The 13,860-nt window shown below is 40.2% G+C and overlaps 1 non-coding gene across 1 annotated transcript; it reads left to right on the top strand.

Moving 5' to 3' along the window:
* Positions 1-4,861: 4,861 nt before the first annotated feature.
* Positions 4,862-4,943, top strand: TRNAS-GCU. The gene has a single exon. It is a non-coding gene; the product is annotated as a tRNA-Ser (tRNA).
* The last annotated feature ends 8,917 nt before the right edge of the window (positions 4,944-13,860 follow it).

Below are 13,860 nucleotides of genomic sequence, written 5' to 3'. Positions count from 1 at the left end.
TAAGCTAAATATCTAAAATAAAAATACAAATGATTATCTACTTGTACAGAACATGTTAATTTTTATTGTGTATTACTGAATATTAATTTTAACTTATTTCTAATAAATTAAAGTTTTCAGAATTTATTTAAAAACAAATAACAATGTACCTTGATTTTTATTTTTTTATTGGATGTACTTTGATTTTTTTCTTAATATTAGAAAAAATAGTGTGCATAAAATCATTCTACAGAAAAATTATATAATTTTGGAACAGGGCTGGACAAAATATATGTAAATTTTGATTTGATTCTTTATCCATTTCGATTCAAACCGAAAAGTAAAGATATCCGTAAGAAACAAAGTAAATCACAAATATTAATATTAATAATTTTAAGAATGGATATCTTGTCTGATCCGCTATATGCATATATATACATATATTTAAGGAATTATATATAAGTTATATAAATATTATATTTTATATAAGTTTTACAGTATTTTATTTACTAAATGGTTAATTATTCATTAGAATTTTAAAAAGTAAATAAAATTTTATTTTATAATAAAATATTATTATTTTATATTATTTTTAAATTTTTATTTATTTTCTAATTTTTATTTATTTTTACGGATCTGATAGGATATCCGGTCAAAATCTACAATTTTCCGGATATCCGGGACATAGAATATCATGATGGGTACAGATCGAATCTGAACAAATAATTGATTATTCTGAAGAAACAGATCGGATCACGAATATTTCTAAAAACCCGGATATCCGATTTATGCCCACCCTTATTTTTGAATATGTAAATTATATATATATAAGTGTTTATCAAATTTAATAATATTTAATATATATAAATATATAAATATATAAATATATAAATATATAAATATATAAATATATAAATATATAAATATATAAATATATAAATATATAAATATATAAATATATAAATATATAAATATATAAATATATAAATATATAAATATATAAATATAAATATTTGCATAAGAAAATTCATCTTAAATTTGTTATAAAAAACAAAAAAAAAAATTACACTTAAAGAGGAATTGTAATTTGTGAAGGAAAGAAATAAAGTAATACTAGATACGGATCCGCGCCGTGCGCGGATATTATTTTCGTTATGTCTTCATAATTTTTTTAATATATAATATTATAGGATTATGAAATTTGAGGTTTATATTTTTAAAAATACATTTATTTGGAATAGAATTTACTTTCTACTTGTATAATCTTGGTGTTTGTTTTAATCTTATAGATAGATTATACACGGTGTTAATTTTTAATGTATAATGCTCATATTCATATATGTAATAATTTAGTGGTTTGACTTGGTTTTTAATTCTGATATTATCTTACTTAAACTAAGGAATTAAATTAATTTTATAATATAACTTTTAATTTAATTTATATAAAATAGTTTATTTTAAAATTTTTATATGTTTAATAATACTAACCAAATTTGTTTATCTAATTAATAAATAATTCGGTTATACATAGGTTTTAAAATATTATTTATGTACATTTAGAAATACATTAAACCCCAAAAATATTTGATAAATTTATAAGATCCGTAAATATTCAAATTAAATTAAATTTATGTGTTTATGGTTCAGGTCCATTATAATCAGAACTTGATTTGCAAAAAAAGACTTTAAAGCCCAATAGTATACCCTATATATTATTTGTGAAACATTATGACTTTTAATTATTTAATATATATTTATTATTTCATAATATGTAAAAACATATAATATATAAAATAATTTATATATATAATGTTTATTTCGCGCAAGGCGCGGGTCTTAATCTAGTAACATATTATAAGAAGATTTGTGTATTATATTGTTCTTCTAATAATAAATACATAACTGAAGTAGAAGCACTGCGATGGATGATGGAGAATATGCTTCAACATTCGACATGCTAGACCTTTGAAACACACTGTAAGAAGTTGATCGTCATGATTAAAGAGCCTTATGCTTGGCCAAGCTTTGCATCAAAATTAGAGAAGATAGAGTCTCTGCAGATATGCTTGCCGGACTTCAAGATCACTCATATTCCACGAGCGCAAAATCAGATTTCTGATTCTTTAGGTAGGACCGCAAAGTTTTTCTATAGAGAGATTTGTTTCATTAGTTTTCTATTCCGGTTTGGTTATCCAGACTACCTCAAATTTGAGTAATAGAATAATCGTTCGTTGTAAAAAAAAATACATAACCGAAGGTTTAGTATAAATATTCATAAAAATAGTATAACATATTATAAGAAGATTTGTGCATTAGATTGATATTTACTATAAATCTAATTTGTTATGTTCATAATAAAATGGTCCTACTATCGATCTTCATAAATTATTGTACATCTTCACTATATTAATAATGTTCATGGTTATGAAAGTGAAACTTAACCGTGTGATCAAAACGACATGTCGATATCAAGGCACAACATACCAGTTAAATTTAATTATATGGGTCATCATAAATTATTGTATAAAGAAGAGCGTGTAAATTAAAGGGACTGTATGTTAAGTGATAATATGTCGAATAAGTCCAAAATTAAAATATCCCATGGTAGAGTTTAATTAGGACTCTATTTTAACAGAGTAGATGAAATATGGATAAGTAAAAAAGAAAAGGTAGTTGTTTAAAAAATAATCAAAGAAAATCTTTCATTGAGCTCCTGTATTTGACCAGCCAATTTTTCCCTATTACATGCAGATCAGTTTTTTTGTCACATAAATTTTTCTCCATGCTGTTTTCTTAATTTTTTAATACTATAATTTCTTATGCATTGGAGATTGCAGATCAATCTGCATATTATTTTTTCCTGCATTTGTACTGCATTTATACTGCACTGCATTAAAACCCTTAATACTACCTCCGTTTCTGAAAGTAAGATGTTTTAGATTTTTTTCTTGTTACACAAAGATAGATTTTCTATATTGTTAAGATACTTTTTTATACTTTTGAAGAACATTAATTGAGAATAATTGAATTGATTAAATTTCATTGGTGGAAAGTTATTGGAAAGTGTATAATAAAGTAAACATAAATTAAATTATAAATATTTATTAAATTCTTAATAAGCGTGTATATTTTAGAAAATCTTACTTTCAGGAACGAGGGAATATTTTTGGGAACAGAGAGGGGACTATATATTGTCCTGTTAATTAATCAGGCAGGTAACTATTCCGCATGATTAGGACATTGCCATTGGGATCAGCAGTCAACGGAGGTTCCACCCACGAGTACAGTGTTTGTTTATTTTTGTCCTCAGATCTAATGATTCTCTTAATCATTTAACATGGACCCACTGTATATACTATAAATCTTATAATGTAGGATATTTTGGGTTAAAAAATACGTAAATTATTATATATGCTTATAAATCAGAAATAGATCTTTCTAAAAAGATATCGCAAATCACTCTCTGAAATAAATTATTGCATGATGATAATAATAAAGATAAATCACGTTACCATATTAAATACTCCCTCCGTTTTATATTAAGTGTCGTTTTAGAGAATTTTTTTCGTTACAAATTAAGTGTCGTTTTCAATTTTCAATGCAAAATTTATTAGTTTTATGCAAAATTTATTTTTCTATTGGTTGAAATATGATTAGGTGTATAGGTAATAGTATTTTTTTATAGGAAATGTACAAAATTAATTGTTTCTTTAATTCGTGTGCCGAAACCTAAAACGACACTTATAATGAAACAGAGGGAGTAACGAAGAAGAAGGAAGATATTGCGTCTGGGTTAAGTTTTACTTATACGACAATCTATATTATTAAAAAGTACAAAATAAAATTACCTCTTAATTTTTCAAATTATTTACACTTTCATGCTACTGATATATTTAATGATTCTAAATTTAAGTTTTCTTTGTCTTTTTTTCAATTTAATTAATGCAACTAAAATAATTAATAACCTACCTTTTAGGATTCTGTATCTTTTTCTATTTAATTAATGCATATTTCTAAATCTAATTTTAACCAAAAATCATAGCAACAATTATTTAAGAAAATCAATTTATCATTACTATCATATGGATATTACGGATTCCTTACTTTCAAATATTAAGCCTACTATCATTGATGTACATAACTGTAACCTAGAAGATTAGAACTTTCTTTCATATAAACAACAACAATTCAGAGTTTTATGTATAAAATTCAAACCAATTATACAAATTAATATATTCATACATATGTATTATTTTAGTTATCTTATACCCAAATCATTTTCGTAGTATTTCTAAACAAACAAAATCAAAAATATAAAAATCAAAACCATAATAACTTTATTTATCTTTCAAAAGGATAATTAAGGAGAAATCATGGGTCAAAAAACAAAATAAATTACCCGATATATAGTATAAAATTATTATGTTTAGAGATGCCATATTAAAAAATGATTTAATATATAATTTTAAACTTATATATTACTATATACAAAATAAATATTTATTTATAAGTATACTCAAAAGTCCAAACTTCCGAAGTTTTGTAATGCAAGGAGGTGCAAGCGATTAACACATCCTAAAAGTCATACGGTCAAGATCATTGTCGTTAAGCTAACCTCAACTCAAGCATGCAAAAGTTGTCCACTAAAACTTGCAAACTAACATGCATGGCCAATGATTCAAAATATTAAAAACTGAATATTCAAGTATACATGGAGACAAAGATGTCCAGTTACATTTCCATTCCTACATTTTCATGATTACATATAAATTGTTAGTTTAGAACTTCAGATTTTCTGTATGAAGAATCAAGATATATTTCTTGTTTTCCTAATCAACATGTTTAACAAGTAATTATACATTGACTACTTAATTTGCAGCAAGTCGCTTTGGCCGAGTGGTTAAAGCGTGTGCCTGCTAAGTACATGGGGTTTCCCCGCGAGAGTTCGAATCTCTCAGGCGACGACCGTTTTTTATTTTTGTCTAAATCGACATAACCGGAAAAAAACCAAACTGTAATCTCTCTCAAAATCCCTGAAAATCAAGTAATGGTAACGGGCCCCAACCTTTAAAACAAAGCGCAATAAGAATCTTGTGCTAAACCAAAAAAGGAAAAGACGCTCATCTAATTTCCCTTTTTTTTTTTCCTTTCTAATTTCCTTTTCTGGTGGGTGGTTAGTGTTTGTACGGGATTCAGTCGACTAGGTTGAAAGAACTCGAAATGGGATAACCAAAGACGTTTTATTAGACCGATTAAATGGGTTACAAGGGTGACAGGAGATCAAGGAAACAAGCCGGAGCTCGAGGAGCAAACCGGGGGAGATACAGAGCGATTAAGAGTGAAGAGAGACTAAAAACCCTAGATCTAGCCACTCAGTGTATGTGTGTGTAAAGTGTCGATCTCCTTCTTTTTGTTCCTTTCCCTCCTTTATAGGCTTCCTCTCCTTTATGCCCTAATTTCGATCCTCTCTGGGCCTTAGTTCGGGGAGGCCGAGTATACGGGCCTGGGTGGAGTTCCTCCGAACCGGGTGCTTTTGGTCGGCTTTGCCAACGGCTAAAAGTACTCTAGGGCCGAGCTGACGACTCTACTCGCCGAGTCGAATAAATTAGGTCAGCTTGCTGGGCTAGGTCCTGTTATTCGATGGGCCTTGTGGAGGGATGCAATCCATCTCCTACAATAAGTCCCCCCAGTACACTTGTGAGCGGCGTAGCGGTCTCAGTGAATTTGTGGGTCAGGTTCGTTCGGATAATAGGTTCTAGCGCGAGAGGCAGTCCTCCCTCCGTTGGTTGCATGCTGTTTTTACTCAGAACCGACGGAGAGTGTCTTTTCTCGTCTCTCTGGTCGTTGCTTGACGCGTTTAGTCGCTCGAGTAGAGACTATCATGACTTGCTTGCTTCTTTCCTTTGTCTTTGCGATGGGGGGCATGTTTTACTCGGGTGACGGATTACTTTGCGTGAAATGATGGGGCCGGTTTCGCTGTTCGACCGGGAATCAGTTTAGATCAAAATCGGAGATTGATTCCGGTTTGACTATCCAATCGAGAAACAAAACCGTCGCGAGTAGGTTTTTGGGAATGTAGGCGGCCCTTGAGGCTCATTTAGGCCATTCTAGACCTAATGATTACGTTTGGGAAATGTGCCCTTGTTTTTACTATAAGTAGGCCTTTCCCTTTCACTTTCGTCATTCTTCTCTGCAGACTCAGGTATTCCGCTTTCTCTCCCTTCTGTCTACTTTTACTTTCTCTCCCTTCTCTCTACTTTTACTTTCTCTCTCTAGATACGTCTTTTGTCGAGTAGAGTTGTTAGGTTAGTCTGTTGGTTTAGTCGTCCCAAGAGTTAGAAGGCATGCCTCCGAGAAGTCGATTATCGCGCGAGGAGAAGGGAAAGGATATCGCTACTTCTCCGAGTCCGACTAGAGACGTGACAGCGAATGGTAGTCCGCTGGATGAGTTCGACCTGATTCATCGTGATGCTCTACGAGATACAGAGAACATGAGTCTATCCCAACGTCTTTTAGTCGTTGATGCCCATATGCGAATTCGTGAAGAAGGCGTGGATCGCGTCGAAGTCGGGAGCAGCGACGTGAGCGGTAGCGGTTCTGAAGCGTCTAAACATGCCTCGAGACCTTTGAGACGAGTTCGTCAGAGGGTTCATTTCGACCAGATAGACTGCCGTCCCACGATTTATCATCCTGGCGGGATCTTCGAGGAGCTTTCTCCACTCCCGCCTGAATTACTGCGTGATCCGCGGGCTCAGTCGTGGGGGAATGTGTTCGGTTCCTGCTCCTCTCACCACACTGTGAAGAATTTGTTAAGGGAGAATGGTGGTGCCAGCGTTACCTACATCATCCCGTCTACCGAGCAACGTCCTTGGTCGCCTCCGGTTGGCTACCAATGCGTGTACGAGTCCTACTTCGGAGAACACACGAAGCTCTGGTTTCCAATCCCTCGGTTGGTAACGTCGTACGCGTTTCGTCGAGATATTGCTATTTCTCAACTGCTGAGTGGATCATTGCGCATAGCCGTCATGTTGATGGTTATGGCGGCGGAGATGGATATCTCGATGAGCGTGAGGGTGTTTGAGGAGCTGACTTTCACGAAAGCAGAGCCAAACGAGATCTTCTCGGTAAAGATGCGTGCAAATTACAATGTCTTGACTGGTTACCCAAACAAGACGCAAGATTGGCAGTGTGCGTACTTCTACGTCAAGTCCGACGAGCACGCCTTCGAAGAGCCGCCCGGGGATGACTACCGCGTTTTGTGGAATAAAGAACTTGGTAGAGATTTCTCTGTTTGGTTGTGCTTAACTCGATGATTCTAACTGCCCCCCCCCCTTTTTTGGTGTTCGCAGTTCGTCACCCGAATACGATCACATACCCAGAGAATTTCTTCGAGAGTGCTCAAGCGATCGCGACGCACAGCCATCTTCGTTGGCCGGATCTCCGTCGACAGTGGATACGTCGTCAACAAGCTAGGATCGCCAGAGGTTAGTTCTCTCGGATACCGTAGGTCGAAACATCATAGTTTCCGTATTAAGTCTTTGTCTTGCTCTTCTCGTCGTAGTTGATTGGGAGTCGAGGCTTCCTTGTGTTCTCGGTCCTCGCAAATCGCGTCTCTCTCTGTTTACTCGGAAGCAACAGAAACTTCTCGACAAAGCTAGAGAAATGGAGGGAGTTCCAGATTTGAGCGCTCTGCTGAAAGGGAAACTGCAGCTGCCTTCGAAGAAAACTAGCTCAGATGTTGTTTCGGAATCGACCAATTCTGAGGAAGCCGGGGCTTCCAAGGGAAGAGACTCCATCATAGTCGACGAGGATATCGGTGCGGAGACCCCAGCTTTAAGTCCTAAAAAGAAGAAGAAGAGCAAGAAAGCAAAGAGGAGAGTCACCGATGAGGCTCCTGGTGCAGACGTTCCTCTTGGAAAAGCAGCTTCTCTTGGCGAGGCTTCTAAGGGCTCGAAAGCGAAGAAGAAGAAGGAAGGGAAGAAAAGGCCCCGAGAAGGGGCCACTTCTCCCGCTGATCACGATGATATGCCAAGAGAAGGATGAGAAGCCACTCCAGAAGATCTCGTCGGGGCAGATCCAATTGAAGCGGTTCCTGAGGATCCCCTAAAAAGAAAACGAAGAAGAGGTCGGTTGAAGCGGTGCCGCTGCCAATTGCTGAAGGAACCACTCCTGTTGACTCTGCGGGAAGAAAGAGTCTTTCTCCCGGAACTCCTCTAGAGAAGAGAAGAAAGGTCGCAGCGTCAGAAGGTGGTTCTAGGAGCGAGTTCGCAGCGAGCGAGAGGTCTGCTCCTGATTCAGCGACGATAAGAGGCGCTCGGTCCGAAGGTTCCCTTACGAGGAGAGAGGGGGGGGGGCGAATTTCCAGACCGTGTTCAGTTTTCTTACGACGAGAAGACTCCGTTGATTTTTAACCCCCTTCGATGCGCGGAGTTGACGCGGCAGATCCGTGGAGGGACGAGGAAAATGCCACAGATAGGAGATCTCTACTTCAAAGATGAATATGTTGATGCCGCCTTCACTAGAGCACGGGTAAGGATAACTTCGAGGAGTGCCCGGAGAACAAGTGGGTCGAGCCACCTCGAATAATTCATATTTTGTCGTTTTGCAGAGTGACGGGAGCATGAACTTCCTCGTCGAGAAGTACGACGATGATTCAGTTGGGATATTCGGAGAAGCAGACGATGATTCAGTTGGGATATTCGGAGAAACTTGCTCAGGCGAGGCTGAAAGCCATCGAGAGTGTGAGGGCTGAGCATAAGAAAGCCAACGAAGAAACTGTTAAGGAGAAAGAGGTTCTCCGAGTAAAATTCGAAGAGCTCGAAGGTAAGCTCAAATCTGATAAGGCGGCGGAGAAAGAGCTTGCCCGAGAGAAGGCTCGTTTAGAGCAGACCGCCGTAACTCTCGAGAAGGAAAAGGCTGAGCTTCTCGAAGAGAGGGACGCTGCGGTGGAAAAGATGATCAAAGAGAGGCAATGCCTGAAGGACTCACGAAACTTGGAGGTTAATCGTGTAAGGGAGAGGGTTCAGGCCGCTATGACCGATAAGGCGAATCGTTGCTTTGGTCGCGTGCGCGACTACTTTACTCGCTTAGACGCCTTTGGAAAGGCAAAGAATTTATACGGGCAAGCCTCAGGGACGAGGAAATGCCTTGAGATGATAAAGGACAGCGGGACGGAGATCCCGCAAGAGATGATCGATGTCTTCGCCGAGAAGGAGAAGCTTCATATGGCCGCGGCTATAGAACTTCGCGTGGTCCCGCTGTCTGACAGCGATCTTACTCTTTCTCCGCTTGTTCTTCCTTCTCGCTTCGTTGAGGACAGGTTTCGAGCACCGTTTGATCCGTATGGATCGAACGCGGATCTGATCGGACCGGAGATGGCTTCTCAACTCATTACCTCCCGCGAGATCACCGAGGAGCCGTTTGAAGAGCCGATGGTTGATATCACGTCGGCCTCGACAGAACATGCTGAGGTCCCGGGGAAGGATAACTTCGAGGAGTGCCCGGAGAAGGATAACCTCAAGGAGAGCCCTGAGAAAGACAACCCCGAGACAGATGGTATTTTAGTCCGAGAAGAAGGGACTGAGAACGCAGGCACTGAAGATTCTGTTCTAGTCTCGGATACTTCCTCCGAGGAATGAGAGGATGAGGAGGAAGAGGATGATCGAGCTGAGAAGACGTCCTCGCCAAAACCCAACGAGGAAGAGACAAACAGTGAAATCGAGAAAAGAAGCGTCTCAAGCATCCCTACTTCTGATGCGGACCTTCTCGTTCCTACTTCTGCTCAAGTGGGGGGCCCGATTGCTTTCGTTACCGAAGACCCTGTGGACCCTCCTGCTCCGAGTGTGCTGAACGGGGACGACCAAGACTCTGCTGCTTGACCCTCCACTTATGTTGTATCATTTAAACTTTTTGTGTTTTCTGTTGAAATGCATTTGTGGTCTTGATAGACCCTTTTGTTGTATGATTAGACACATTTTTACCTTGTCGGCGAGTTGCTGTTTTAAGAAAACTTTAGATTCATGTGTTGTTGTTTCTTATCCGTATCTGCGATGTTTTTACGTAAATCTCAGCTCGCCTAAAAATTTCGCAGCGTGTTCGCTTAGAAACGATAGGTGCTTGATCTTTGACTTTCGCAAATAGATAACAAAACAAGCCGCTAAGGGACTTTGGTCAGTTCTTGTCGCGTTACGGGCGAGATAACGTCTAAGTGCGCCATTATATTTCGAAGACAGGAGACTGATTCTAAGAGTGGAAGGTTCTTTTATCCGTTTTTCCAGTGACAGTCGGGTATTTGGGTAGCTAGTCCGTTACTCAATAGTCGAAAAAAGTAAAGATTTCGATCTTTTTGGTCGGTCAATGCTACTGGGGCATAGGTGACTCGTGACCGTTGGGTCCTTCAGCTAAGTGTCTGATCAGGGCATAGCTGAGTAGTGGAATGTGAGTGTCCGCATACCTCCTGTTGGTGGTACGGGAGTCGCTTGATGCGATGACCATCCTATGACGGGCGGGGTTCATCGATCTTCATTTACTCGATTGAGATCAAAACAAAGAACAAGGTTTTGACTTTGGTGTTGTTACAGCTGGGCCGGTTAAGGCTGCCTACGTACCTTGGTTGAGGATCAAGCCGTTCGTAGTTCGATTTTCCCGAGTAAAAGTGGTTATTAGAAGCGCATTTACTCGATTGAGTGGAAGTGACCGCGGAGGTGCATCTACTCGGTTTTTTTTTTTATTTTTTTGGGAGGCGACGACGCTTCTATGAGTAGAAATGGTGTAAGTGCATTGAATTCCATGCTCGAGACACTGCTTCTCCGTGCGACGTTTCAAGTCGGTACACGCCTGGTTTGACGACTTTGATGATCTTGTAAGGTCCTTCCCACCTAGTCCCGAGTTTACTAGCGTTTAGTTCCTTAGTGTTTTCATACACCTTGCGCATGACGAGGTCGCTGAGTTCGAGGGGTCTGGCCCGGACCCTTTTGTTGTAGTACCTCTCTATTTGATGCTGATAGTTTTGGATCCGGAGCAGAGCTTGGTCCCGACGTTCTTCGATCTCGTCGAGGGCGTCAAGCAGCATCTCCTTGTTAAGTTCTACGTACTGGGGCATCTTCAAACGTCGGAGGCTTGTAACGTTGACCTCTGCGGGGGCCATAGCCTCGACACCGTATGCAAGGGAGAAGGTGTTGATTTAGTTGAACCTCTTGGTGTCGTGCGGTGACTCCCCAGGACTCCGTCGAGTTCATCGGCCCAATGTCCTTTCTTCAGATCTAGGCGTTTCTTGATGCCGTCAATGATAAGCTTGTTGGAGGATTCCGCTTGGCCATTCCCTTGCGGGTAGCGAGGGGTGGAAGGGCTTAATCGAATGTTCCACTTGCTGCAGAATTCCTTGAAGTTGCCCGACATGAACTGCGATCCGTTATCAGTAACAATTTCGTAAGGCAGACCATGGCGGCAGATAATGTTCTTTCACACGAAGTCGCGGACTTCTTTGTCCGTGACTTGAGCGAAGGCCTCAGCTTCAATCCATTTCGTGAAGTAGTCGGTGAGGACTAGAACAAAACGTCGTTGTCGGGAACTGGGAAGGGGTCCTATGATGTCCATTACCCATCGTATGAACGGATAAGATGCTCTTGTCGTTCGTAACATTTCAGTTGGGCAATGGATACTTGGTGCATGCCTTTGGAATTTGTCGCAACTTCTCGCATAGGATTCGCAATCTGCGTTCATTGTCGGCCAGAAGAAGCCTAGACTTCTTACTTTGATTGCCAAGGCGCGACCGCCTGAGTGGTTGCCTCCGGCGCCTTTATGCGTCTCGGCCATAACCCTGACGGTTTCTTCCCCATGAATGCATTTAAGGAGTAATTTACTCGCGGTCCATCGATGGAGTTCATTGTCCAAGACGACGAAATGAGCACTGCGTGCTTTTAGTCGGCGTGCTTCCCATTTCTTGGCTAGGAGTTCCCCTTTGCTGAGATAATCGATGAACTCTGTTCTCCCGTCCGGATCGAACCCGTCATTATCTGGTGCGGTGACCTCGGTGACGTGGGCTATGATGACCGTTTGGTCTGTCAAGATATCGATACTTGGCTTCTCAATGCGGTGTATTGGGATGGTTCGTTTAACCTAGTCTCGGAGCTTGCTGCCAAGGGCCGCGAGGGCGTCGGCGCAGATGTGGGAACCGAAATTCGCACTGTCGATTTCCGTTTAAATAAGGAAACTAGGAAAACCCTAATTTCCCAGAGGACCCGGATATCTGCTAATTACCACACGTCAAGCAATCAGAACACGAGAATAACAACTATAAGAATAAGAAATCGAAAAAGAGAGCAAAGTAGATCTTATTCCGAATCTGCGTATGAGCGTTTACAACAAGGTAAGCCTGGGCTCGAGAGCTGTCGGCGAGATTCCTAGTTCTACATACCCTAAGACGGCTAAACCTAATTGAGTCGCAGCTCGAAATAACATGCTAAGTTTGCTCTGAAGAGTCCTCTCTCCATGCTCCTCGCCTAGGACTCCTTATATACTAGCTCCAAGGTCGGTTTACGCTTTTACTCTTCTGCCCTTAAGCCGTCATAGCATAAAAATGGAGATATTCCATTTTCCCGATCTTCCAATTATCTTTAAAACTTCCGTATTTATCCGCGGAAACTTGACATTTATCCTTCCTTGTGGACCAAGCGTAAACCGTGCTGCGGTTTACGGGCTTTTGGTTAAGAAATCGTAGGATGGGTCTCGAGTCGTGTTTTAGATCCCTTTAGGTCGTCTTCCAACACGACACGTTTACTACGAATTCCTTTTGATAAAGAACGAACTTTCCGCGGTTTCTAATCCGCGAAGTTTGATCGATGAATTTGAATAGCGGAAAACATGGACTGAGCTTGCTACGGTCTTCGGGATATAGCATTCGAAGGTTTGACGAGAATGCATGGATTGATGTCGTATCGATGTTCGGAAGGGTTCAATCGCTACACAGCGACTGAACTTCGGCTCGAGCCCGGTTGCTACGTAGTCACCGAGCGGGACAAACGCTCGGTCGCTACGTGGCGACCGAGCGGGACGAGCGCTTGGTCGCTACGTAGCGACCGAGCTTTGGCTCGAGCCTGATCGCTACGTAGCGACCGAGCTTTGGCTCGAGCTCGGTCACTACATAGCGACCGAGCGAGACGATCGCTTGGTCGCTACGTAGCGACCGAGCTTGGCGGCTCGAGCTCGGTTGCTACGTAGCGACCGACCGGGATGAGCGCTCGGTCGCTACGTAGCGACCGAGCGGGACGAGCGTTCGGTCGCTACGTAGCGACCGAGCTTCGGCTCGAGCCTGTTTTGGCCATTTTTATCGTTTATCGGGATTGGCCGTTGGTGGCTTTGAATCCCCTTACCGCTTTACGCGGTTATTTATATGATGAATGTTTTCGTTTTCGAGTTTTCCTGAGTAGGTTTGAAGTAAATATGAGTTGTCGTCTCATATTTAATTCCGATGAGACGTTCAATCTGTTGGTTCGTTCGTGATTTTCGTAAAAATTATTTATCTTTACGATTTTCGAGAACATTGAGATACGAACGGAGAGACATGGTTTAGGATCTCGTATCTTTTAGATATCATGCCATGAGATGTTTGAGACCAGAGCGTTGAGTTTAGGGCAAGACCTAGGTTTACTTTCGGTTAAGGTTTATGCGGTGACTAGCCGGCTATCGTTTTTCCTGTTGCGATTTCTTCCTGATTCGCACCGATTTAAAGTCCGCGATATGTTCTCGGCTTATATGACTTGTATGGTACGAATCGAGCATCTTCTCAGAATTAACTGGAAGTGCTAAACCAAAATTTCGGATTTTTGTTGTAGCGCGCTTTTGTCCTTGTGCTGGACGTTTTTAAAGATCAAAAGAGTGATC

This window comes from Brassica oleracea, chromosome C2, assembly GCF_000695525.1.
Source record: "Brassica oleracea var. oleracea cultivar TO1000 chromosome C2, BOL, whole genome shotgun sequence".
NCBI lineage: Eukaryota > Viridiplantae > Streptophyta > Magnoliopsida > Brassicales > Brassicaceae > Brassica > Brassica oleracea.
This window is presented reverse-complemented; position numbering and strand designations above follow the sequence as displayed.